Source organism: Miscanthus floridulus, chromosome 15 (genome assembly GCF_019320115.1).
Source record: "Miscanthus floridulus cultivar M001 chromosome 15, ASM1932011v1, whole genome shotgun sequence".
In the NCBI taxonomy this organism is placed as follows: Eukaryota; Viridiplantae; Streptophyta; class Magnoliopsida; order Poales; family Poaceae; genus Miscanthus; species Miscanthus floridulus.
The window spans coordinates 72,127,994-72,152,273 of record NC_089594.1 but is presented as its reverse complement, the minus strand read 5'-3'; the positions used below and the strand labels follow the sequence as shown (position 1 = coordinate 72,152,273).

General features: G+C 48.7%; 1 pseudogene; it reads right to left on the bottom strand.

The window, feature by feature from the left end:
- Nucleotides 1-1,289: 1,289 nt before the first annotated feature.
- Nucleotides 1,290-24,052, bottom strand: LOC136507638 (uncharacterized; annotated as a pseudogene).
- Nucleotides 24,053-24,280: the final 228 nt, after the last annotated feature.

The following is a 24,280-nucleotide window of genomic DNA, read 5'->3' as shown; positions in this document are numbered from 1 at the left end:
GCAAATTTAACTATTTTGAAAGAATGCAAATTTTTGGGTGTTACACACAAGCTCCCCCTCAAAATAACCATTGTCTCAAAGAGCCAAAAAGATTCAAAATCCTCCCCTTACGCAAAAAAAAGGAAATTTCACCAAAAAATCATATGCCCCCCCTCAAGTGAATAACCGATGAAATCAAGAGAGTCATGATGAGATACATGTGTTGAGTTATCATGGTATATTCAATTAAGCACAACGTGAATCATGATCAAAGCATATAAAGCATGATATATGATATAACATGATCAAACATGCAAGCGGGTACATCTTTGTATGTGAACAAACATCTCAACTCATACCACAAAATATTTATCTGAATGTAAAGGCATGTGTGTAGAAAGCTCACAATGTTTTTTATGATCCTTTAAAAGCCATCTCAAAAATGAAGAGTACAATCCACGTCTTGATCACATCAAGCAAAAGACCAAGATACATTAAGCTCATGTTCTACATCCTGCATCTAAAAAACCTACATAGCATTACAAGATGTCGAGGCCTTTGTACTGGGGTTAGTCATAAAACATTTATTAGGAATCCAGTACTGACACACGACTAAAAGCACGTGTAGGCATAACACAAGTATTCTTATGGAAAAATTCAGATTTAGATTTACTTGTGTTTCTATCAACAAAGGTGTTTGATTCACCCTATGCACAAAGAATGGTGACACAACCTCACGTGGAACAAATTGTGATCTTCTAAAATGAGACATAGCCTTAGCCTTTTCTTTCCTTTGTTGTTTAGCTAGTCTAAAGCAAAAATCTACTAGATGTCCATCTTTACCACAATGAGTGCAAGTGTACTTAACTTTATGTTTAACTTGAGAAGTAGAAGCAACATTTGTATTCACTTGATTAGTAGAAGACATAATACCAGCAGATTTAAAAATCATATTTTTAGGTTCATTTGCTATCTCAAATTTTCTGGTACCAAGAGGTTTAACAACATTTGGCGCATGGGTCTTAGAATGAGCATAAGGATCAAAACCTAAACCAGTTTTATGTGTGCTAGTCTTTTGTTCCAAAATTTGATTCAAAACTTTAGTTTCCATTTTCCCTTGCAAGTAATCAATACGTTTCAATAGGGTAGCACAATTTTCACATGAGCCATTCTTAGATTTATCCTTTTTACCACAATTAGAGCATGAAAGAACCTCATGCATAGCAAAATTATCTTTCAGTTGTGCTATTTTAACATCGGCGTCTTTCAACTTCAACTTAAGCAATTCACATTTATCACAAGAATTGGTTCTATAGGAGCACAAACATGTTTCTCATTTTTATCTTTTCAGCCTCAAGTTGCTCTAAAGTAGAAGCATGCACATTCCTTAATGAAGTAAGCTCAGCATACACTAATTCACAAGATTTGCAAGAATCATCATCAGGTATCAATGTTTTAAGTCTTGCAATTTCAGCATGTAAAGATTCAATCAAAATATCAAGCTTCTTAATCTTTTTATTTCTTTTATCTACTAAAGCACCAAGTTTTTCAACAGCACAAGCCAAATCATCATAAGAAGGTTCTGATTCATTACCTTCACTGTCGCTATCAATGTCACTGTTGATGGAGCTTTTGTTGCTTGCCATTAGACACAACCCAATTAATTTTTTACCTTTGGGAGTATCATCCTCGCTATCAGTGTCCACATCACTCAAGTTGACTTGATCAAGAGCAGAAAGAACACGATGCACCAGCTTGCGATTCAGGTAGCCCTTCTTGTTGTCCCTAAAAGTGTGCTTCTTCCTGTCACTTGTTTCTATTTCTTCTTCTTTGTCCTCTTCATCCCTTGCAATTCTTGCTAAATACTTTGGGCACTTAGGACGAATATGTTTGAGTGAGCCACACTCAAAACATCTTCGGGAATCTTCACTTTTTGTTTTTCTTATTCTCACATTCTGCAAAGCTTTATCAAATCGAGAAGAGAAGTGTGCTAATTCTTCTTCGGGAAGTTGCTCTAGCTGTTCATCAGTTAGTGAAGACAAGAATGACAATACAAAGCTCGATGAAGATGATTCGCTATGTTGAGAGGCCAAAGCAATTGATTTATTCGGATTCTTTCTAGCAAAACATCTAATTCATGAGTTTCCAATTTAGAATAGAGAACATCTAAAGTAAGTGTACTCATGACGGTAGATTCTCTAATAGATGTAACTTTCTCCGATATAGACATATCTAGAGCTCCAAGTAATTGACGTGCATTTTCAGCATTAGTATATGTAACATTAACAGCACGTAGATTACTTAAAACTTTATTAAAGCGAGCAAAGAATCATCTAAGGCTTCACCGGGTTTCATCTCAAAACGCATGTAATCCTTTTTATACATATCTTGACATACCTCTTTAATTGTAATGAACCCTCATGATAATCACAAAGTGTTTTTCCATACCTGATATGCAGATTTAAGATGCACAACGCGATCAAAGTCGCTCCTTCCAATTCCTTGAATGATCAAGTTCCTCGCCTTGCTGTTTGCCTCCACTTGTGCCATGTTCGCCGCAGTCACAACATCATTCTCGGGCACCTCAAAAGGCTTGTAGACCTTCTCCCATATTGCAAAGCCTTGCGCTTAAATATGACTCCATCTTTGCTTTCCAGAACTGAAAATCAACACCATCGAAAAAAATTGGTTTTGTCGAATACCTATCCGTCGATAGGTTTCTAATCACCGGTTAAGATCAATTAGAAAAAAACCTTGCTCTAAACCACTTGTAGGATCGATTCACGCTTAGATAGACAATCAGAGGGGGGGGGGTGAATGATTGCGGAAGCCTAAAACTAATTTTAAAACTTCCCCCTAAACACAAAACCAAATTAAACCTCGTTTTCAATTCTGGACAGAACACTGCACCTCTGATAAAATTAATCTCGACCAAATCCTGTAGCTCCAATGGACCTCAAACTTTCACAGATTAAAGTATATGAAATTCTTGAACTAACACAACTGGAATCACGTCAATCGGAGGTCTCGAACTCGAGATATAAAATAAACAAGATCACTATATCAGATGGTGACCAGAATTATCAATCAAGCCCTGAATACGTGATTAAGCAAAATGTATGAAAGATAAATCAATGAACCTACTCAGATCACAAGCTTGATGCTTTAGCACGATTTTAGATGGATCAACAAGTCTATGCTTAAGAATAAGAAATCAATCTAAAATCAAAACTAGACAAAAGAACAAAGAACAAAATCGAGGAACGAGATTAACAACACACCAATTGTCAAACCTTGATCTTTATTGCATAGATGTGTTCACAAGATGCATGCACACAAGCATCCTTACAAAGATCACCACGTATCCCAAACCTTAAAAACAGCCGCCGGCTAAGCCCTTTTGCCTGCGCTGCCTCTCTCTCCTGTTCTTCCGTCGCACACATACAGAAACGATGTCCTCTACGGCACTAACTCACAACCAACACACTCGGTTTCTATTTATCTGCCCCTGAACCGAACCAGGCTTGGCCACATGACCCACGCACGCCCTGGCCAGCATGCAGCTCAGATTCACACCACGGCAGCCATCACTTCTGGATCGCCTCTCCTTTTAACCAGACTGGACACCTCGCCACGTCCAGGTCACACCCAAAACTGCTAGCATGCAGCTAATCCTCTTTTTCTAATCGGAACTTGACCAAGCCAAGTCTCCTAGCTTGATTCGGTTAGACTCAAAAACGTGTCCAACTTGGACACTATTCCCATGCACCACACGTATGCACATCTAGCACCAAGAGGCCAATTCAACTCCATGCCTCCATACATGATCCATACTTGACCAAACCAAACATGCACACATAAGCCCATGCATGCACCAATCAGACACCGTCCTAGCGGCACCAGCCCGAACCAACACCACACCATAGCCCGTACATCTCTGTGTACGTCTCACGGAGTGGTCGTCTTCACGTATATTGTTCTCTTAGCCCGAGCATCTCGCATGACATCCATGACCGATAGGACCTCAGTTCCTCCCTGAACCTAGTTCCAGTCCGTCATCGACCACATTCCACCTCAAACAACACCTACAGATGAACAAACACACAAACTGCGTGCGAGCCCAAGTCCATGACTTGACTCAAGTCAATCCACACAACACCTATCACAAGCATAAATAAGTAGCACATGCATATCACCCTTATGCCATAATGCAAATCACTTTGCAATGCCAATTATTTTTCATCACATGATCTCACAATGGTTGTATCACTTTGATCCACAAGTTATAAAACGTGTAAACATATGCACTAACATGTTGAATGTGTGCACGCTGATCTCACTATAACACATAATGGTTCATTTGATAGATCATAGTTGTAGCTCCATTATACCGTCACATTGGTGTAAAATACTGCTACATATGATCATAAGTAGTAGATTAGATTGGTTTAACTGTTTATGCAAGCAATTGACCAGTCATTCAATCTAATCCTTTTTTGTAATGCCAATGGGCTGCAAATTCACAGCATGAAAAATGAAAAACCATGAAAAGAAACAACAGTTCTACTTGCCTCTGGACATATCACAGGCATACTTTTTCAAGGTGACAAGCCCAACCGCTTTTACACGTCGTTTCCGCCTCTCTGCCCTAAGTATGCCACTAGCCACCATGTTCAGGTCGACCTCAACAAAAGCCGGTGCGTGAGAACCAGCAGTGACAAGCTCACGTACGTATGTGGTGATTGACGATGGAGGCGTCCCAACTATCCGGATGTGCACATGGTGAATACCACTGGTAAGCCACTGCAGATCTCCATCGAGAGACTGTGTGAAGAGCCCTCCTGATTCCTTCCAAGCCTAACTACAGAGCAATTGCCTTGGTGAACACTTCATCTCTATTTTCACGAAAACAAAACGGCAATCTCTCTCGCATGTATGTCGTGCCCCTTCAAATGGTCTAGTGCTCCTTTATTTATAGAGTAACAAAAGATAGGGAAATAAATGTATGTACTAGCATTTGATTTGCATCAAGTTATTCAGTGCGTGTAATTTCAATGAATGGCCACCAGCCAGAGGCACCATTGATGTTCCATGATAAATTGCTCAAGCCTTCTAGGCCAATCTCATTGAGCATGGTAGGGATGAGATCAAGTCAAGTGACAACTATGAAAAAAAAATCTCATCTAGCATGGTAGGAGTGAGATGAGTGAGTTTCAAATTGACAATGCCTCCTAGCCTGACTCAGAAAAGACACTAAAGTTATCCAGTAGCCTATGCCTCCCATAACGTTTATATGGTCATTCACCTTGGGCTTTTATGTCATGATGTGTGTGCCGTTTGATTTCATATTCAAATATTATTGAGCCATCTGCAGTCTATCCTAACTTGGTTTGGGCAGCTAATACTTCATGTTAATTCAGTAGTATGATATTCATAGCCAATGAACTGTCTTCCCGTCATTGTGTGATATTCGTTCAGTTGGGAGAAACTGACTTCATGTTTATTCAGTTGTTTAGTTCAGGCCAAGGTTTCATATATTGCTTCTGCCATTTGGTAGCATCTGGTACCATCAACCAACCTTGGAAAGCTAAATCAAATTATGTTTAGTCACTTGTATATGATTCATTGAAAGAACAAAATGTGCAAATAATTTTTAGGTGAAACATCTGAACATTTAACCAGAAATTTGGTAAAAAGATGCCTATCGTATGATCCTATCATGTAGATTGGCTCCCTAAGAGGTCAAGAACTATTGAGCCTAAGTCCTGAAATCTTGGGTTCTAGGTGTATATTTGACAAACAATACTATAAATAAAAATGTGTAGTGGTTTTCTGCTAGAAATTATCTCGTTGTGATCCTGTGAATGAGTTCAATTAAAACCTTAGATTCAAACTAGAGCCACGATGATTGAGTCACAAGATAAACAAAAGGCAAAGGTTCTTCAAATAAGAACCACTTGATCATTTATTGAAAGAGAAAAGAGTTCTCTTTTGGGCTACATAGGAGCAAGAGAGCATGGTCAAGGAGTGTTCACCAGCAATGAGATGTACTGATGTATCATGTTTCACCAAAATTATTGCTAGCAAGCATATTCAAGACATTTAGTGTAATTTATTAGTAAAATTAGAGTTCTTTTAATTCTCCTAAACAAACAGAAATTTCTTTTTCAGAAAAAATGAGCAGGTGGAAACATATATAATATGACCACAATGGCAAATGGACACCTCCACCTTCGTTCGTCGGATCAGGACGCAGACTAAAGACTGACCCGTGACACCACTCTTGATGTGTTATGAATCAGCCCTCCATTCCCAATCTGAGGGCTAACAGTGAGCTAGGTTGGCCACCGACAGAGAATGTATGTCATTTTCTTTTTCAAGTATAAAACCACATTTTCTCATTCATTATCCAGCATCGAATCAAAGATAACCCCTTGAATTGTTAGGAGAAAAAATGTATAATCTTAAGGAAAACAGATGTTATAAATAATAAAATCACAACATGATATGGCCCAGTTTTCCTGTCTTATTTTCTGTAGGAAGATGGAATTAGGCCAACAGTGTTTGTATTGCATCACTGTGGGTATAATACATGTATGTAGAGTTACAGAACACGGGCGCGCATGGAGCGCGCGACGCAGGTCGCGGGCGACGTCGTGGCCACCGCGCCTAACCACTATCAAAACTGAGTGTCTCAACCCCCCCCCCAGTCTATGGGGTAGTCGCCATAGGTACAACACATAGATTGGTTTGAAAAGCCTCAAACGTCGATGTCAGAAGGCCCTTGGTTATCACATCAGCGTACTGCTCACCGGTGGGGCACATGAAGAACCGCGAAGCTCGCCGACTTGGACTGCGTTCCCGGACTGAAGTGGATGTCGAGCTCAATGACCAGTGCGTGGTTCGCCTTGTGGTGCACCGGGTTTGTGGAATGTAGACAGCGGAGACATTGTCGCCGCACGCGATGGTCGCCTTGGGAGATCCCGCAGCCGAGTTCGCCGAGAAGTTGACGCAGCCATATGCACTCAGCGGCGGCGTTGGCGACGGTGCGGTATTCGGCTTCCGCGCTGGGATCGGGAAACCGTCGGTGTCTTTTGGACGCCAAGAGAACCAGAGCATCTCCAAGAAACCGCAGAAGCCGGATGTCGACCGTTGTGTTGTCCGGGCACCCTTCCCAGTCGGCGTCGGAGTAGGCGGGTGACGGAGCTCGGCCGAAGCTTGGAGATGAAGGCCAAGATGACTCGTTCCGTGGATGTACCACAGAATTCGCTTGAGCAACGCCTGGTGAGGTGCACGTGGATCGTGCATATGGAGGCACGCCTCTGGACAACAAACGCAAGATCCAGACGCGTGATCATGAGGTACTGCAGTGCCCAGCCAAGCTACGATAGGCCTTGGCATCGTCAATCTTGGTGCCATCAGCAGAAAGCTTCCCTTTGGCGTCGAAAGGAGTCGTTGCGGGCTTGCAATTCGTATCCCTGCTCGGTCGAGGATATCTCAGCGTACCGGTGCTGGGACAGATGGAAACTCGTGGCGTCACACTTGACATCAATGCCGAGGAAGAAGCTGAGCTCGCTGAGATATTTGACGGCAAACTCCCGACGTAGACGGTCGACAATCTGCTGGAGCAGGGTTGTGTTCGATCCTGTAAACACGATGTCATCGATGTACAGAAGAAGGTAGGCGATGTTGTTACCATGGCACAAGGACGAACAACAACGAGTCCGACCGCATTGGCATGAAGCCGATGCCGATGACGAATGTGGCGAAGCGGTTGAACCAGGCACGAGGTGCTTGACGGAGGCCATAGAGCAATTTGTCGAGGAGGCAGACAGCTTGGTACACGTTGCATCGATGAAACCCGGGAGGTTGTTGATAGAAAACATGTTCCTGCAGATGACCGTGTAGGAATGCATTGGAGACATCGAGCTGTCGTGTAGGCCACCGATGAGAGGTGGCGATGGTGAGCATAGTGCGGATAGTCGCCGGCTTGACCACCGGCATGAATGTTTTCCCCGAAATCAATGCCGGCGCGCTGAGTGAACCCGCAAACCACCCATCGTGCTTTGTAGCACTCGAGGGATCCGTCGGGATTCAGCTTGTGTTTAAACACCCACTTGTCGAGATGACATGAGCCCCAGGCTGACGATCAACCAGGCATTAGGTACGGTTGGCCTGGAGAGCGTGGAACTCGTGTTCCATAGCAGCATGCCAGTGCGGATCCTGGAGAGAGACACGGACAGACGAAGGCATGGGAGAAATCGGTCAGGGCGGCAAAGGGGCCTCCGTGGCAAGAGCATACCAGGGGTTAGGTTTGTGAATGCTGCACGAGCACGAGTCACCATGGGGTGCTGCGGCATAGCGTTTGCAGGGGGAGAGGAGCGGACAGTCGATGCCGAGGCCGGGTGCGTGGATGCGGGGCATTAGACAACGCGATGGATGGGGAAGGTTCTGGGTAGAGTAGGCGATCGGCTGAGTGCCAGATGATGGAGAGGCCAGCACGGGAGGTCGTGGATGTAGGAACGGTCATAGGCACCATCTAGTTTGATGTCTGAAGGATGACAACGTCTGTTGTCAGACAATGAATACGAGCTAGAGTGGGCAGGGGACACAGTGTCGGGGCCCCTACTTTAGGGTCCACGTGCATCACGTATCAATCCCTAGATCAGTAGCTGATACGCACAGATCGAACAAGATTGATATAAAAAACTATACTTTTATTAACTAACGGGGAAGACACATTACAAAGTTCATATTTACATAGCTTGGGCCGTTGGCCTTATAATATATATCGGAGTTTAATACAGCGGTCCTACAAAATCGTAGTTCCATTCCTATAGACAACTTGGGGTGCGGACGTAAACCTTATCCCTAAGCTCAATTCTATATCTTAATTCTGGTAGGTCCCGGCGTAGCTCCCTTGCGTAGTTGTACGGCTTCATCTTCATGTGTACTCCTGTTGTCCTATCCTCACATAGCATCGATAGTTTCATCCTTGTATGTGCTCTTGTAGCTTCTCTCCTAAAAACATAGAATGGAGGGGATTGAGTACATAAAGTACTCAACAAGCCCTAACTTTAGGGTAGAGGTGAGGTGAATGGCGGGAGGCTGTATGTGGAAGTGGTTTATGGTGGTGGAGGTGGAGGTGTATGTATATATATTAGGAGTAGAGTTATATAAAATGGGAGTTTGAGTCCTGGGAGAGTATTAACCCTTCTTGCCAGTGCCTGAGGTATATAAATTGTAACTTACCAAGCTTAATTGATCAAAACTTACTAGATTATCACAGTTTCATTACACTAAAAAAAGTCTAATCATAGTTGCTTTCATCCCAGCATCTGTCCATTCCAAGATATGGCTATTCGAATAGATTCAATAAACTCTGCAGAGGTGTACAAATTTTCCCCACATGATACACTAGCTCCAAGCCATGCGCGGTGGTAGAAACAGGCCTAATGAGACTCATACCCGAAGTGACGCATTCTTAGATTTCCATATAACTCTATTGGTGGCTTCTCAGGGGTTGGAAAATGCACTAACCTTGGGAGGATACCAAACCGTCCCATCTCATAATCCTAGATGACACCATGTCATCCCATCATATAATCTCGGACGATACCAAAATCATCCCAACATAATAGTGCCGATGATACCAAATCATCAAAATAAACAATAATAAATGAGCTCGAACAGCGGCCAAGTCAAGGGGCTTAACAGTGGAGGATCACATAGCAACAACGCCAACCGAGCCATGGAAGATCACACAACATCCATGTCTGCTCTTGATATTCCGATGCCAACACCAGCCTCCTAGTAGAGATTATACTCTATCTAACAGGGTGTGAGATCAAGTCTACCCATATAGACATGTGGTTGTACGTAATATTGCACTAGATGAGACGGGACTACGAACCAGTTCTTATGTGGCCGAGGCGAGTATTTCCCAACAGGAACCCTCACTAGGTGAACCTGCCAAGGTAACTTGTACCACACAAATTACCCCTCACTCACCCCCTATCGGGTTTAGTCAAGTTTTACCAGTTTAAATTTCATAGTTATTATCCTTAGTTTATTAAGCTCATATCATATCAAGGTAGCCATTTACCATATCATCATTAATCACAATACCATAGTCTAGCTCATAATTCATTATAATTCCATTAATTCACAATGAGAATTTAGGTATTATAAGTTAGGTTTATTAATTGGTGGAGATGGAGTGTGGAGAGTTGATGGTGGAGGCTAGCAAAATATTGTGGTGGACAGGAGGTGGTGGTTAAGGGATGGCATGTAAGGTGGAGAGATAGGGATAGGTGGGTGTTAGGACTTGCCTCTGCTCGACTGACGATAATATCCTTATTCCTAGGTTTTGATCCCTGTGCTTCTTGCTTCTCCGTCTTCATGTAATGTAATTCCGAATTCCATCGAGTTATCTCCATGTCTTCTATCCTACGCTGTCTAGCGTTGACAAGCAGGAAAACACCAAACAAGTAGAACAAACAAGCTTAATCAACCAAGGAGAGAAAACGGTTCTAGATGGGCTGTGTCAGGGACCAATATTAGGATACCTAAAGATGAGGAGCTAATGACCGTCAACATTGATGCATCCTGCACGAATCAAGAGCGCGACCACACCGCTTGCTGGGTCACTTCTCATCTGGCCACCGAGACCATGGGCCCTGCCTCGTCTGACCCTCAAGGGTTGGCTCCGCCTCGGTGGGCGCTACGGCCACGGGCCCCATCTCGCCCGACCCTCGAGGGTTGACTCTGCCTGAGGCTAACTCTCGAGGGCTGGCTTTGCGTCGCCCGATGTCTGATGGCTGGCTCTACCTCACCCGACGTCCGAGGACTGGCTCCGTCTCTCCCGACGTCTGAGGGCCGGCTCCGCCTCGCTCGATGTCCGAGGGCTGGCTCCACCTCGCCCAATGTCTAGGGGGCTGGCTCTGCCTTGCCCAACGTCTAGGGGATGGCTCTGCCTCGCCCGACGTCCGAGGGCCGGCTCCGCCTGGGTGCTGGCTCCGCCTTGCCCGGCTGTTTGAGCACACCTCCTTCATAACGATGCGTGTAGATAAGGTAGGGCACTCAAGTCAACCGCAATACCGAGGACCATACCATGCACGCTTGTAGGAAAGTACCATCAGGATATGACAAGAAGGGCCGTACCCTGCATGCCTCCGGGAATGTCAGAGCCCAAAACAGTGTTGTAGGCACCGACATTTTCCTTACAGTGTTGTGGGCGCCATCATTTGCCCTTGGGCATAGATCCTGATGGAAGCTCATGACAACCACTATGGTCTAGGAGGAAACTCGCATCACCTACAGTCATGGACGTGTGGTCGCTGCGTTGTCTGCTCCCTATATGGCCGTGGATTAGCAGCTTGGTCTGCCGTGCCGCCCACTGGGGCGGGATGGGACATGACAACTCGCTGATAATGCCAGGACATGGCATCATCAGTGGACAGATGAATAGGGTGGAGCTATCCTTGTCCCCGCCTACCATGTTAGTGGGGCCTGCATAGAGGAAATAGAAGACCCGGTGTCATTGAAGGATTTCCTTTGCCTCTAGTTTTCCTCTTTTCTCCCATCTGTAATCCATGCTCTCCCTTGGCCTATAAAAGGGAAGGCAGGGAACCCCACTAAGGGGGTCAATTGATCACATCACACATCATGCCACATAGCTGAGCAGCAACCAAGCTCTCAGCACCCATTCAACCTTTCCATCATAGACTTGGGACACGTCCCTCTCTCATCTGTTTGTAACCCCTATTATGAACTTTTCAGTGCTAATAACAAAAGCAGTAGCCATTAACTGGATGTAGAGACATTTTCCCTGAACCAGTATAAACCTTGTGTCTTTTTAGCATACCATCTAGGCCAGATGTGCAATAACACAAATTTACTTGTTTGTGTTTACTCGAAACACCGATAGTTGGCGCGCTAGGTAGGGGCCTTTGCACATTCCGACATCAACATTAGGCCATGGATGGCTAGTCACAGCATCAGCTGGGTCCCGGGTGCACACGTGTGCTTTGGGGACCTCGACTTCATAATCACGGTGGGAGGAGAGTTGGCATTGGCTCATGCCGCCATCCAACCTCTCCCCTCCATCGGCCTCAACTACGGGAGGCTTGAGCGCCAGCTTGGCGTCTCCTTGGGACCCCAGCCGTCCCGGGAGGACCTGCGCCACCTCACCTTCTCTTAGGCTAATGACATGGCGTGGCTCATTGGAGGGGAACCCCTCTCTCTAGAACACCTCATCTGGAGCACCCTGGTAGTGCTTCCGTTCGGTCTCCGCAATGCCGCAGAGACTGTTAGCCACCTTGTGGCGCAATGCATGATTCCACCTCCCATGAACAACAAATTCATGGGGGTGATCGAACATGTCATGGAATCTTTCCACGACCTCCTTGTAGAGGAGCCAGAGTCGCCCTCTGCCTCTGACTCTAGCAGGGGGAGTCATCACCCATCTCATGAATGCTTCATGATGGTACCCCTAAGGGACATGTCGAAAGCATCCATGAGGAGGAGGCTACCCCAACAAACAACCTCGATGAAGAGGCCAAGAGGGAGATAGCAGCCCAATAATGCATGCGGGTGGAGCAGCTGAAATCCCGACACCAAGAGCTCGAGGAAGTGTGTCTCCAGCACGAGTAGGAGAGCGCTGGAGCTCGATCGGGAGATTGAGCGCCATGGAGACGGCAGGCGCGCATGCGCCATGTCCTGCAATGTGAACCGAAGGATCATCATGGATGATGAAACCCTCCCTCGCTTCATTCAGTGCAAGCCAGAACATTGCTACCGCAATGGCCTTGCTCCACGGTCTTCCAGAGGCCACGACGCCCAAGGATCGTTGGGCCCACCATGAGATTTGCACGTTGCTCGAGCGTGAGGCAGTGTAGTAGGCCGAGAGCTCGTTGTCTCGGTGATGCGAAGCTCGATGCCAGCCAATGCATGCTCTCTGAGCGCCCCGGCAGGGATGCGTTGGTCCACCAGGTGCCAGCAAGGCAGCAGGCAGCGCGCCGCGATCCGGGTGCATTAGCGTCTCAGCCACAACCATGATGCACGTGACACCCTCAATGCTCGAAGGCGTACCCATGATGACCTAGGAGAGGGAGCTAGCCATAGGTATCACCCTCGCCGTGGCAGACGCTATGATAGTGGCGAGGACCGAAGCCCGAGCCCTAGCCTATCAGGGCCTCAGGCCTTCGGTCGACACATCTTCAACGCTGCCTTCCTACTAAGGTACCGACCACCAACCAATATCCCAAAGTACTCTAGGGAGACGAACCCTGGATTATGGCTTGAGGATTATCGGCTTGCCTGCCAAGCCAATGGTGCAGATAATGATGATTTTATTATCCACAACCTTACATTGTTCCTGGCTAATTCGGTACGAACATGGTTGGAACACCTGTCGTCCAACAAAATCCAGAGTTGGGCACATACAAGCGCCTTGGGAACCCATGGGACCTCAAGATCTACCGATAGAAGGCCGGTGAAACCCTCCATGGGTACATCTGGTGTTTCTTCTGGTAGTGCAACGAGCTACCTAATGTCGCCGACGTTGACATTATAGGAGCTTTCCTGTCCGAGACCACCTGCGAGTCCCTGGTTCACAAACTAGGATGCAAAGGCCCGCGAACCACCAAGGAACTCCACGACATCACCACCAGCCACGCCTCGGGCGAAAGAAGTGGTCGAAGAAATCTTCGACCACCTCAAAGGCAAGGCGGGGCAGGATGAGGATGCCAGGTGAAGGTGCCTCTAATTCGTCCCACCAAGAAAAAGAAAAAGCAATGGCACGAGGGCTCGCTTGTGGCCACCGTAGACCGCAAGGGTGGTCAAAAGCCCACAGAGGGCACTTCCGAACCACTTTGAGAAACTACTCAAGGGACCATGCCTGAACCATGCCTTTCCTATTAAGCATCTATACAAGGACGGTGGCCTCATGAAGCAGGTTCTTGTCCGGAGCCTCGAACAAAGGGGAGCACGGGAAGGACGCTAACCTGACCATGAACGAAACACCGAGGGGAAAGACGATGACTTTTTGATGTTGGATGGCTACCTCATGATCTTTGGAGGGTCGGTGGCCTACGACTCCAAGCGCCACTAGAAGGTCGCATGCCGCGAGGTCTATACAATCGAACTGGCCATGCCTGCCTTCTTTCGGTGGTCAGAGTCCACCATAACATTTGACTAGACCGACCACACGGAGAGCGTCCCGCAACCAGGGAGATATCCGCTCATGGTTGACCCAATCGTCAGTACAAAGTGGCTCACCAAGGTACTAATGGATGGGTGCAGCGGCCTCAACATCATGTATGCCGAGATGCTTGACGCCATGGGCATCGACCGAGCACGCGTCTGACCGATCGGAGCACCTTTCCATGGTGTCGGGCCTGGAAAGCAGGCCTTGCCACTTGGGCAGGTCAATCTACCCGTAACCTTCAGGGGTCCATCCAACTATAGGAGGGAGACCCTCACCTTTGAAGTGGTTGGGTTCCATAGAACCTACCACGCCATCCTGGGACGACCATGCTATGCGAAGTTCATGGCTGTCACCAACTACACCTACCCAAGCTAAAGATGCTAGGCCCAGATAGGGTCATCACCGTCGGCACCTCCTTTCAGCGCTCCTACGAGTGCGAAGTCGAGTGCTGCGATCATGCCACATCAATCGTCACCTCCACAGAGCTCGAGGCCCTCAGGAAGGAGGTCAGCCGAAGAAGCACCTAACCCCAAGTGGTTGACCGGGTCCTTTGAGCTAGTGGAGGACTCCAAGGAGGTCCTCGTAGACCCTGGGAGCACCGAGGGCAAAATGGTGCACATTGGTGCCACAGCTTTCCTCCGAATAGAAAAGCGCGCTCATCGGCTTCCTCCGTGCCAACAGAGACATCTTTGCGTGGAAACCCTCATATATGTTAGGCATTCCGAGGGAAGTCGTCAAGCACGCCTTGAAGATCCACCTAGGCTCCAAGCTGGTGAAACAACGCCTACGTCACTTTGATGAGGGGAAGCGCAGGACCATCAATGAGGAGATCACAAAGCTTTTGGCGGCCGGATTCATCAAGGAAGTGTACCACCTAGAGTGGTTAGCCAATCCTGTTCTTGTACGAAAGAAGAGTGGGAAATGGAGGATGTGTGTTGACTACACAGGTCTCAACAAAGTGTGCCTAAAGGATCCGTTTCCTTTGTCGTGCAAAGACCAAATAGTTGACTCTACCTCAGGGTGCGAAACCCTCTACTTCCTTGATGCGTACTCCGGATACCATCAAATCACATTGGAAGAGTCTGACTAGCTTGCGACATCTTTCATCACCCCCTTCGGATCGTTCTGCTACGTCACCAAGCCATTCGGTCTGAAGAACACTGGGCTACATACCAGCATTGTATGCTCAAGTGTTTTGGGGACCTCATCGGGTGGACCATTGAGGCCTATGTTGATGACATCATGGTCAAGTCCAAATGGGCTGACCTCCTCGTAGCTGATCTTGAATAGACCTTTGCAAAACTCTTAGCGAACAGCATCAAACTCAATCCCGAGAAATGCATTTTTGTGGTCCTGAGGGGCATGTTGCTTGGTTTCATCGTCTCTGAGCATGGCATTGAAGCCAACCTAGAGAAGATTTCAGCCATCATAGTGATGGGCCCGATTCAGAACATGAAGGAAGTACAACGAGTTACAAGGTGCCTCGCCACGCTCGGCCGCTTCATCTCACACCTTAGTGAATGAGGTCTCCCCCTTTATCAACTTTTGAAGAAGGTCGACCACTTCAAATGGACATCCGAGTCCCAGGAGGCACTTGACATGGTCAAGCTGCTTCTGATGAAGGCCTCGATCCTAGTTCCTCCTACCGATGGAGAACCCCTTCTGCTCTACATTATGGGCACCACACAAGTGGTCAGCGCCACCCTAGTAGTGGAGCAGGAAGAAGAGGGGTACACCCTTAAAGTATAGTGCCCTGTGTACTTCATCAGCGAGGTCTTATCCGACTCAAAGACCCGCTACCCCCAAATCTAGAAGCTTTTGTATGCCATCCTCATCACCAAGAGGAAGCTATGCCACTACTTCGAGTCACATCTGGTGACAGTCGTGATGTCCTTCCCCCTCGGCGAGGTTGTCTAAAACCAGGATGCCATAGGAAGAACTGCAAAATGGGCACTCGAGCTGATGGGTTAGGGCATTGCATATGCCTCCCGGACGGCCATCAAGTCCAGGTATTGGCTAATTTCATCATGGAATGGACCGAGGTCCAAATGCCACCAGCGGTCATCGATCAAGAGTATTGGATGATGTACTTTGATTGATTGTTGATGAAGAAGGGCGCCAGCATAGGGCTAGTCTTCATGTCACCCCTTGGGGTACACATGAGGTATATGGTCCATCTCCATTTCCCCTCCTCCAACAATATGGCCGAATATGAGGCGCTCATCAACGGCCTACACATTGCCATTGAGTTGGGCATCCGACGCCTCGACATTCGAGGAGATTCCCAGCTAGTTATCAACCAAGTCATGAAGGAGTCAAGCTGCCACGATGGCAAAATGGCTGCAAACTACCAAGAAGTCCACCGGTTGGAGGACAAGTTCAACGGCCTCAAGCTCAATCACATCCCAAGGTGCCTCAATGAGGTGGCCAACACGCTTGCGAAAGTAGCATCTGGCCGAGAGCCGGTGCTAATGGGCATCTTTGCCAGCAACCAGCACAAGCCCTTGTTTTGTTATGAGGGGTTGGAACAACGCTGTGACGATCCGTCTAATCTAGGCCCGGGGGCTGACCAACTGTCAGCTCCATCCGGTCCCAAAGTCATGGAGCCCGAAGAGGACCCAGCGATAGAGCCTGACCCTCTGGTCGACTGGAGGATGCTCTACCTCAACTACCTCCTCCGTGATGCACTACCGATGGACAAGATGGAGGCTCGACGGCTCGCATGTCGTGCCAAGTCCTTTGTTCTTGTGGAGGGCGAACTCTACAAGCGAAGCCACACCAGGATCCTACATTGCTGCATCCCCATCGAACAGGGGAAGCGTTTGCTGAGTGATATCCACGGTGGGGTCTGTGGTCACCATGCCATGCCTAGAACCCTAGTCAGAAATGCATTCTAATAGGGCTTCTACTGGCCCACCGCTGTAGCCGACGCTAAGCAGATCATGTGCACATACGAAGGGTGTCAGTACTATGCTCAGCGGATTCACCTACTGGCCTAAGCACTCTAGACGATCCCTATCATGTGACCATTCATGGTCTGGGGGCTCGATCTGGTCGGGCCTCTCAAGAGGGCACCCGGAGGCTACACCCACTAGCTGTGTTGTTCTTCCTCGACATCGTCCATCGCTTTGGAGTCCCAAACTCCATCATAATGGACAATGGCACATAGTTCACCGGAAAGAAGTTCCTTCATTCTGCGATGAATACCACATCTGGGTCGATTAGGCCACCATCGTGCACCCTCGAATGAATGGGCAGGTCGAGCGTGCAAATGGCATGGTCTTACAGGGCCTTAAGCCTAGGATTTTCAACTAGTTGAACAAGTTTGGCGCATGCTGGGTCACCGAGCTTCCTTCAGTACTCTAGAGCCTGAGGACAACCCCTGGTCAAGCCACCGGCTACACACCCTTCTTCGTGGTCTACGGTTCTAAGGCCATCCTCCCAACCGACCTCGACTATGGAGCACCAAGAATCAGGGCATACAACAAACAGGGAGCTAAGGCATCCCACGAGGACACCATGGACCAGCTGGACATAGCACGTGATGTTGCCCTCCTCCGCTCGGCCAAGTACCAATAGGCGTTGCGACGGTACCACAACTGGCGAGTGCGGGGTCGAGTCTTCAACGTCGGAGACCTGGTCTTCCACCTCATACAGAGCAACAAGGACCACCACAAGCTCTCCCCGCTGTGGGAGGGACCATACATAGTTGTGGAGGTACTCTGTCTAGGCTCCTACAACCTCAAGACCATCAACGGCGAAATCTTCACCAATGCCTGGAACATCGAGCAGCTACGTCGCTTTTACCCCAAATAAATGCACACTTTCTCTTATCAGTTTCATTATCAAAACCCCCTGATCCTTTGTGACATCTGACCCCAGCAACAGCAAGGGGTCAGGCCTCACTTGGGGGCTGATATGAGTATATTTATCCTGCAAACATTCTCTGTGCCTGCCCCCTTTTTCACGTTGGTGCCTAGGAGCTAGGTTTTTGGGAACAAACACTAAGTATAACTGGTCGGACTACAAGAAACCTACGCCCCAGCGGCTATGGCACCTTGGCTCACCAGCGTGAGCAGAGCTGGCTCACTCGCACTCTAAGCTTTTATGACCTTAACTATGGAAAGGGTCAGAATGCACTAAACCATTTTTTTAAAAAAGGGAGAGAACTAAAAAGTTGTTTGCTATAACGAAGATTACGAGCTTTTCCATTTTGCACAATTTCGTCGCTCGCCTTACCTGCTTGACTAAATTCTTGCGCGGGATGTTCTCATTCTCTATTTTAGCAGGAAAATCTTGTCTCAACAAGTAACATGAGTCAATCAAATGGCTTGGCCACTAATGAGAAACAAGTAAGGAGCAGACAGAATCACGCTCATATCCGGCAGAGGTTTTCTGAATCTGTCACTCTTACCATCAAGGTAAAATCAGTGCCCAGGTCGATCGAACGGCTCAAAACTACCACCGAGAAACAAGCACCCTTACTTACTTACTTTACATATTAATTTTGATACCGAGCCTCTGACCCTAGCAACAGCAGGGGTCGGACATCGCTCGGGGGCTAGCGAGAGTGTCTGTTCGCTAGACATTCTCTTTGCCCAACCCCTCCTTGCATTTAAAAACTGGAGGCATGGTGTGCATGCACAAACTTTGAGTAAACCTGGTCAGACTGCTAGGACCTTACGCCCTAGCGGCTATGGCATTTTTGCTCACCAGCATGATCAGAGTCTTTGTCTTCGCACTCCAAACCTTAACCTCCACCTTCTCAGGAAGGGTTTGGAGGGGCCTACCCATGAAATCTCCATCGAGGAGAGGCTATCAGGTCACCTAAGTCGATCAAATGGCTTGGGCCGCTACCAAGACACAGATATGGAAGACTGGGATGCTCGTGCAGGTTACACCAACCTCGTCACAAACATTGGACCTTGACCCTACATGGACATATCCAGTAAGAGCTCCCAAAACCCGTCACTCATGCCACCGAGGTAATGTTACCGACCCTCGCTTTTTATTTATATGATCATTCATTCAATCATTCATACATTCATCTCATACATCCAAACATTGCATATGCAATTGCTTCATCACAACGCTTCGCGTCACATCATGAAGCTATAGTCGTCTCATTCGATATGAGCGGCAACCGATTGAGGTTTGAAGGCTGGCCCATGAAGGGCTTGAGGCCACCTCATGTCAAACAAAGCTAGGGGAGAAAAACTAAGATAAGCCCCAGCGGCCTTACTTGACCCCGCTTAGAAGCGGACAGGGAGATCTCAACCTTTCTCATTCGATTCTAACCTCGAGCCAAGCCCACAGAATCTCCATTGAGGAGAGGCCAACGAGCCATTCGAGCCTATCAAATGGCTTGGGCATTTGCCGAGAGGCGGGTTAAGAAGTAGTGTAATGCCACATGAGGGCTCTGCCGACCCCGTCAACGGATGATGGACCGGGATTCCACTCGAATATGCCCGTTAGCGAGCTCACCGAGCATGACACTCGAGCTATGGAGGCAAGTGTCATCATCTCAGCCCCTTCGATTGCAAAAACTAAGGACAGGGTAATGCATGAAACATGGCCGACCCCTACTGAACCCCACGGGGCTCGGGAGCTCAAGCCGCACGATCCTAGATCAAGAGACTGAGGTTCGAAGGCTGGCTCACGAAGGGCCTGAGGCCGCCTTGCGTCGAAGAAAAACCTGGGCAGAAAACACAGATGAGCCCTAGTGGACTTTGCCCATCCTGCCTAGAAGCAGACAAGGTCATCTCAACCTTCTCGTTTGATCCAAACCTCCAGCCAAGCCCATAGAATCCCCATTGAGGGCGAATCTGTTGGAAGACGGGTTAAGGAGCAACGGAATGTAACATGAGGGCTTTGTCGACCCTATCACAAGGGACGGAACTAGATTCCATTCAAACATGCCCGTTAGTGAGCTCACCAAGCGTGACACTCGAGCCATCAAGGCAAGTGACGTTAACTCAACCCCTATGGTTGTGGAAACTATGGATGGGCCGACAGTCACAAAAACGAGCCGACCATCGACCGAATCCTCGCTACGTGCAGGGGGCTCGAGGAAGGTTGGACTTGCGAGGAGACTGAACACACGGTCATAGAACAATAGCTAAAGATCCTAGGGAGGGGGTACATGTGAATACAAGAGATGCTTTCCCCTACTAAGTTTTGCTGTCCTCTCCTTGATTTTCAGTGACATTCGACCCTAGCACCGGCAAAGGGTTGGATCTCACTCAAGGGCTGATAAAGGTATAAGTACACCTTTTCTGAAATAGTCACCGTATCGGACCCCTTCCTCACGCTAAGCCTAGCAACAAGGTTTGTGGAAATGAACAACTAAGCATCCCTGGTCGGACTACAAAAAGACTATGCCTCAGCGGCTACGGTGTCTTTGCTCACTAGTATGATCAAAGTTTCGCTCTTACACCTTGGGCCCTATGGTCTTAATGAATGGAAGGGTTGGAATATGTGAGCCCCTTTTTTCGCATACAAAAAGGGAAGAAAATAAGTTCAATCCAACAAAATGAAGTTACAAAATTGTTTTTACGATATATAAAGGTCGACGCTTGTTCACATATTACAATAGTGTTCATCCAACCTATTCGACTAACTATCCCCTCTAGGGGAGAACTATATCTTCAATTCTATTCATCAGTTCCTGTGTAAGAGGAGCCACCGCTGTCTCTATCTTGTCTAGCTCAGAGGCTTCGTAGCTAGGTGCCAAACCGAGGCTCATCGTCTCCAAGTCGATGCTATCCGCATAATGTGAATGAGCAATCACAAAAGCTTGGGTGACCCCGGTGCGAAGAGCGTCCCTCTCGAGCTAGAACACCCACGCTATGATATCGACGGCATGGGCCACAAGCGAACTTGGCCCCTCCAACCGCACCACCTCTAGGTCATCGCAGACCACTCCGATGGCGGCGCTCAGGATACTGAGCTCATCGCTCTCTACCTGAAGGTTCCTCCTCACCTTGGCGAGCTCCATGGCTAGCCTAGTAGAGATGCCCTCGGCCTCTAGCCTCCAAGTTGTAGCAGTTCTGAGCTCAGCCTAGAAGGAGCCGATCCTCTCCTGCACCTCATCGCGCTCTCGGATGGCCTGGTCACGCTCTTCACGGGCTATGCCATGCTCTGAGCAGAGTCTCCCTATGTTTTGAAGTAGCTTGCCTCGCTCCTTGCACAGTCGGGTGACCGCCTCAGCATCCTGACTCGCCCTCCGCTCTAGGGCTATGAACTTCTCCTCGGCAACTAGCTTTAGGTCTCGTTCCTTCTTGGCCTCAGCTAGGAGGTCGAGGATCCACTAGCAGGTCTCAGCGTCCCTCTAGATCAGCTGGTCCTGCTCCCTCTTGACTCTGGCAGCACCCTCCACATCTTGTCGTGCCCTCATCGAAAGGGCCTCAAACGCCCTCTCAGTCTCCTCCTCATGCCGACAGGCCTCGGTCTCCCATAGTCAGAGACTGTCTGCCTCCTCGGCAAGGGGAGTCAGCTCAGCCACCCTCTATTGGGCGACAACAAGCTGGGTGGCCACATACCCACCTAGTTCTCCTTCTACTCATGAAGGAACCAGGATTTCTCCTAGCTGCGAGCGATAAGGGACTAAAAAATGATGGTTAGAACATAAAAATACATGAAGAAAAAGTAGGGCGAGAGGGAAGGTCGAGTGAATACTCGGCTAGTGGGAATGATGACTTCGCACAGGGCACCCCTGTCATGGTCCAAGGCTTTTAGCGTGGCCACAATCCCCTCATCAGTACTCTCCCGCTCCATGCTCTTAGTAGCATCGTCGAGGGCGAAGAGTGTCAGCGTCGGGTCTTGTGGGTTCATCCACCAAAGTAGGGGCTCATCCCGCGTGGGTGAAAGGCTACCCCTGATGTCAAGGCCAGGGATGATTCCCCGCTAGTCCACTCCGCCACTGCCGCAACATCCGGGGACCCCCAATCACGTCCCCCTCCATCCGGCCCACGTCGAGCCCCATCACTTGGGCCGCCAGTGGCGCGGATTGTGCCACTACCTCGAGCACTGCCACAGTGGCATCTGACTGTGTCTCGCCCATCATAGCCGCTACCACCTCCACCTATGTCGGTGGGGCCTCGACCAGCGGCATCGTGCCTGCAGCGATCAGTGCCACAAGCGTGAGCGACAGCTTCATCCGCCCCAACATCAGCAGCAGAATTGCCTCCCTTGCTGGCTATTTGGCAATCTCCAAGGGCATTCCATTAGCCCTAGCGCCCGCATGTCCCGCCTAGGGAATGGGAGCCACCGTAGGTGGTGCTTGACCAACTGATGAGGTAGTAACACCGGCGCCGCTCCCACCCAAAACGGGTGTCGCATTGACCGATGGCCAGCCACCTCACCTGAAGGGCGACACTCTTCTTGGGTGCCAGCGCCAAAAGGTTGTGCCACCTCAAGACGTTGTAAGGAATAAAAGGCATAAGTCACACTAAAAGCATAGAAAAACAGATAAAAATAGAGAAAACAGAGGAGTTGGTGACTTACATTGGCGCTGTTGGGCGGTGGATACGTTTGGAGGATGAACCCCAAGGTAGCTACTCAACCTCGTTGGAGTGGGGCCATTTTGAGCCCACCCCCTGCGCCTGGGCAAAGGGGCTTGCCTCCCTTGCGTCTTGGGGTGCGGCGGTGGAGCCACCCTCCTTAGCTGGCGCCTCCAACGTGGCGGCAGGCCCACCCGCCCCTGTTGGCTCTTGGGGCACAGTGGTAGAGCTAGCCCCCTCCATTAGCACCTTAGGCGCGGTGGCAGATCTGCTCGACCCCGCTAACTCTTGGGGCTGGCCGACGGTCTAGCTCGTCCCCGCCGGCCTCACGGATGACCCTACCTCTCCATGAAACGGGAAGGGTCCCGACCCCTTCAAGGATGAGCGGGTACATATCAGCGTATCCTCGCTTTCCAAGCCATCCCGCTCGATATAGGCAACTACCTCATTGTCGTCCTCCTCATCGTCATTGTCATCACTGTCAGTTTCCTCCCCTCACTCCCGTGCACGTAATTTCTATTGCCTCTTCTTCCTCTCCTCCTCCTTCGCCTTCCTTTGCCACTCAGCCTTAGCGTGGTTCGCCGCCCTCATGGATAGGACCCTCGGCAACAGAGTTGGGAGATCCATGAGGATGAGGTCCCTCGGCTGGTCCCTGAATCTCAATGTCAGTATCAAGGGGTCGGAAGTTCAATTGAAGAAGAAGGCATGAGGAAGAGAAAACTTACAAGGACAATGTACACTAGTTCCGACCGCATCAAAGGATGCCCCAACACCGGGTACACAAAATCAAGGGGGGTGCCCATGCTATCTCGAGAAGGCTCCATCACCTCCTTGATGTGTTGCACGACTTCGAAGGGGGAGAGCCTCCTCGGCAAGTGTCGTCCCATCGAATGATGCTTCGGGCACCATCGCGTATAGGGGAAACACGCGCCTCATCAGTGGCGCCACCCTCCTCGCATGGTAGGCGCTTATGATTCTTGACCCCTTCTCCTTCAGGAAGCAGGATGGTGGTGAGATGGTCTAGGATCCTCTTCTTGTCCTTCTCTGGGACACCCCACTTCCTCCATAAATCTAGGGCCTCTTTGATTAAGCACCCTAGTAAACTCTGGCAAGGGGGGGTGGCATCGTTCTTGAGATAAAACCCATGCGAATGCCACCCCTTGTTGGAGGTCGATAGCCGCATTGTTGGGTAGTCGCCGACCCGGTTATTCCAAAGCTGGATGCCGGTGCATCCCATCGATGTACTTACCTCCTGTCTCTTCTCCTTCTTCTTCTGGAGGGTGATGGTGAAGAAGTGCCACCATAGATAAAAGTGTGGTCTGATCCCCAGGAATCCCTCACATAGGGCGACGAACGCCGCCATGTGTTGGATCCCATTGGAGTTGAGGTGTTGCAGCTCTATCTTGTAATAGTGCAACAATCCTTGAAGGAATCTGTGGGCAGGGGTGGTGATGAGGACATGACACCCATGCATATGACCATGTTTGGCACATGGTATGGAGGGGTAGGAGGCCAGCAAGGGTGTCCAAGTCAAGAAGGAGGTCCGAGGCTAATTCGGTTCGAGTCCCCAAGGTGGAGGCCCAAAGCAACT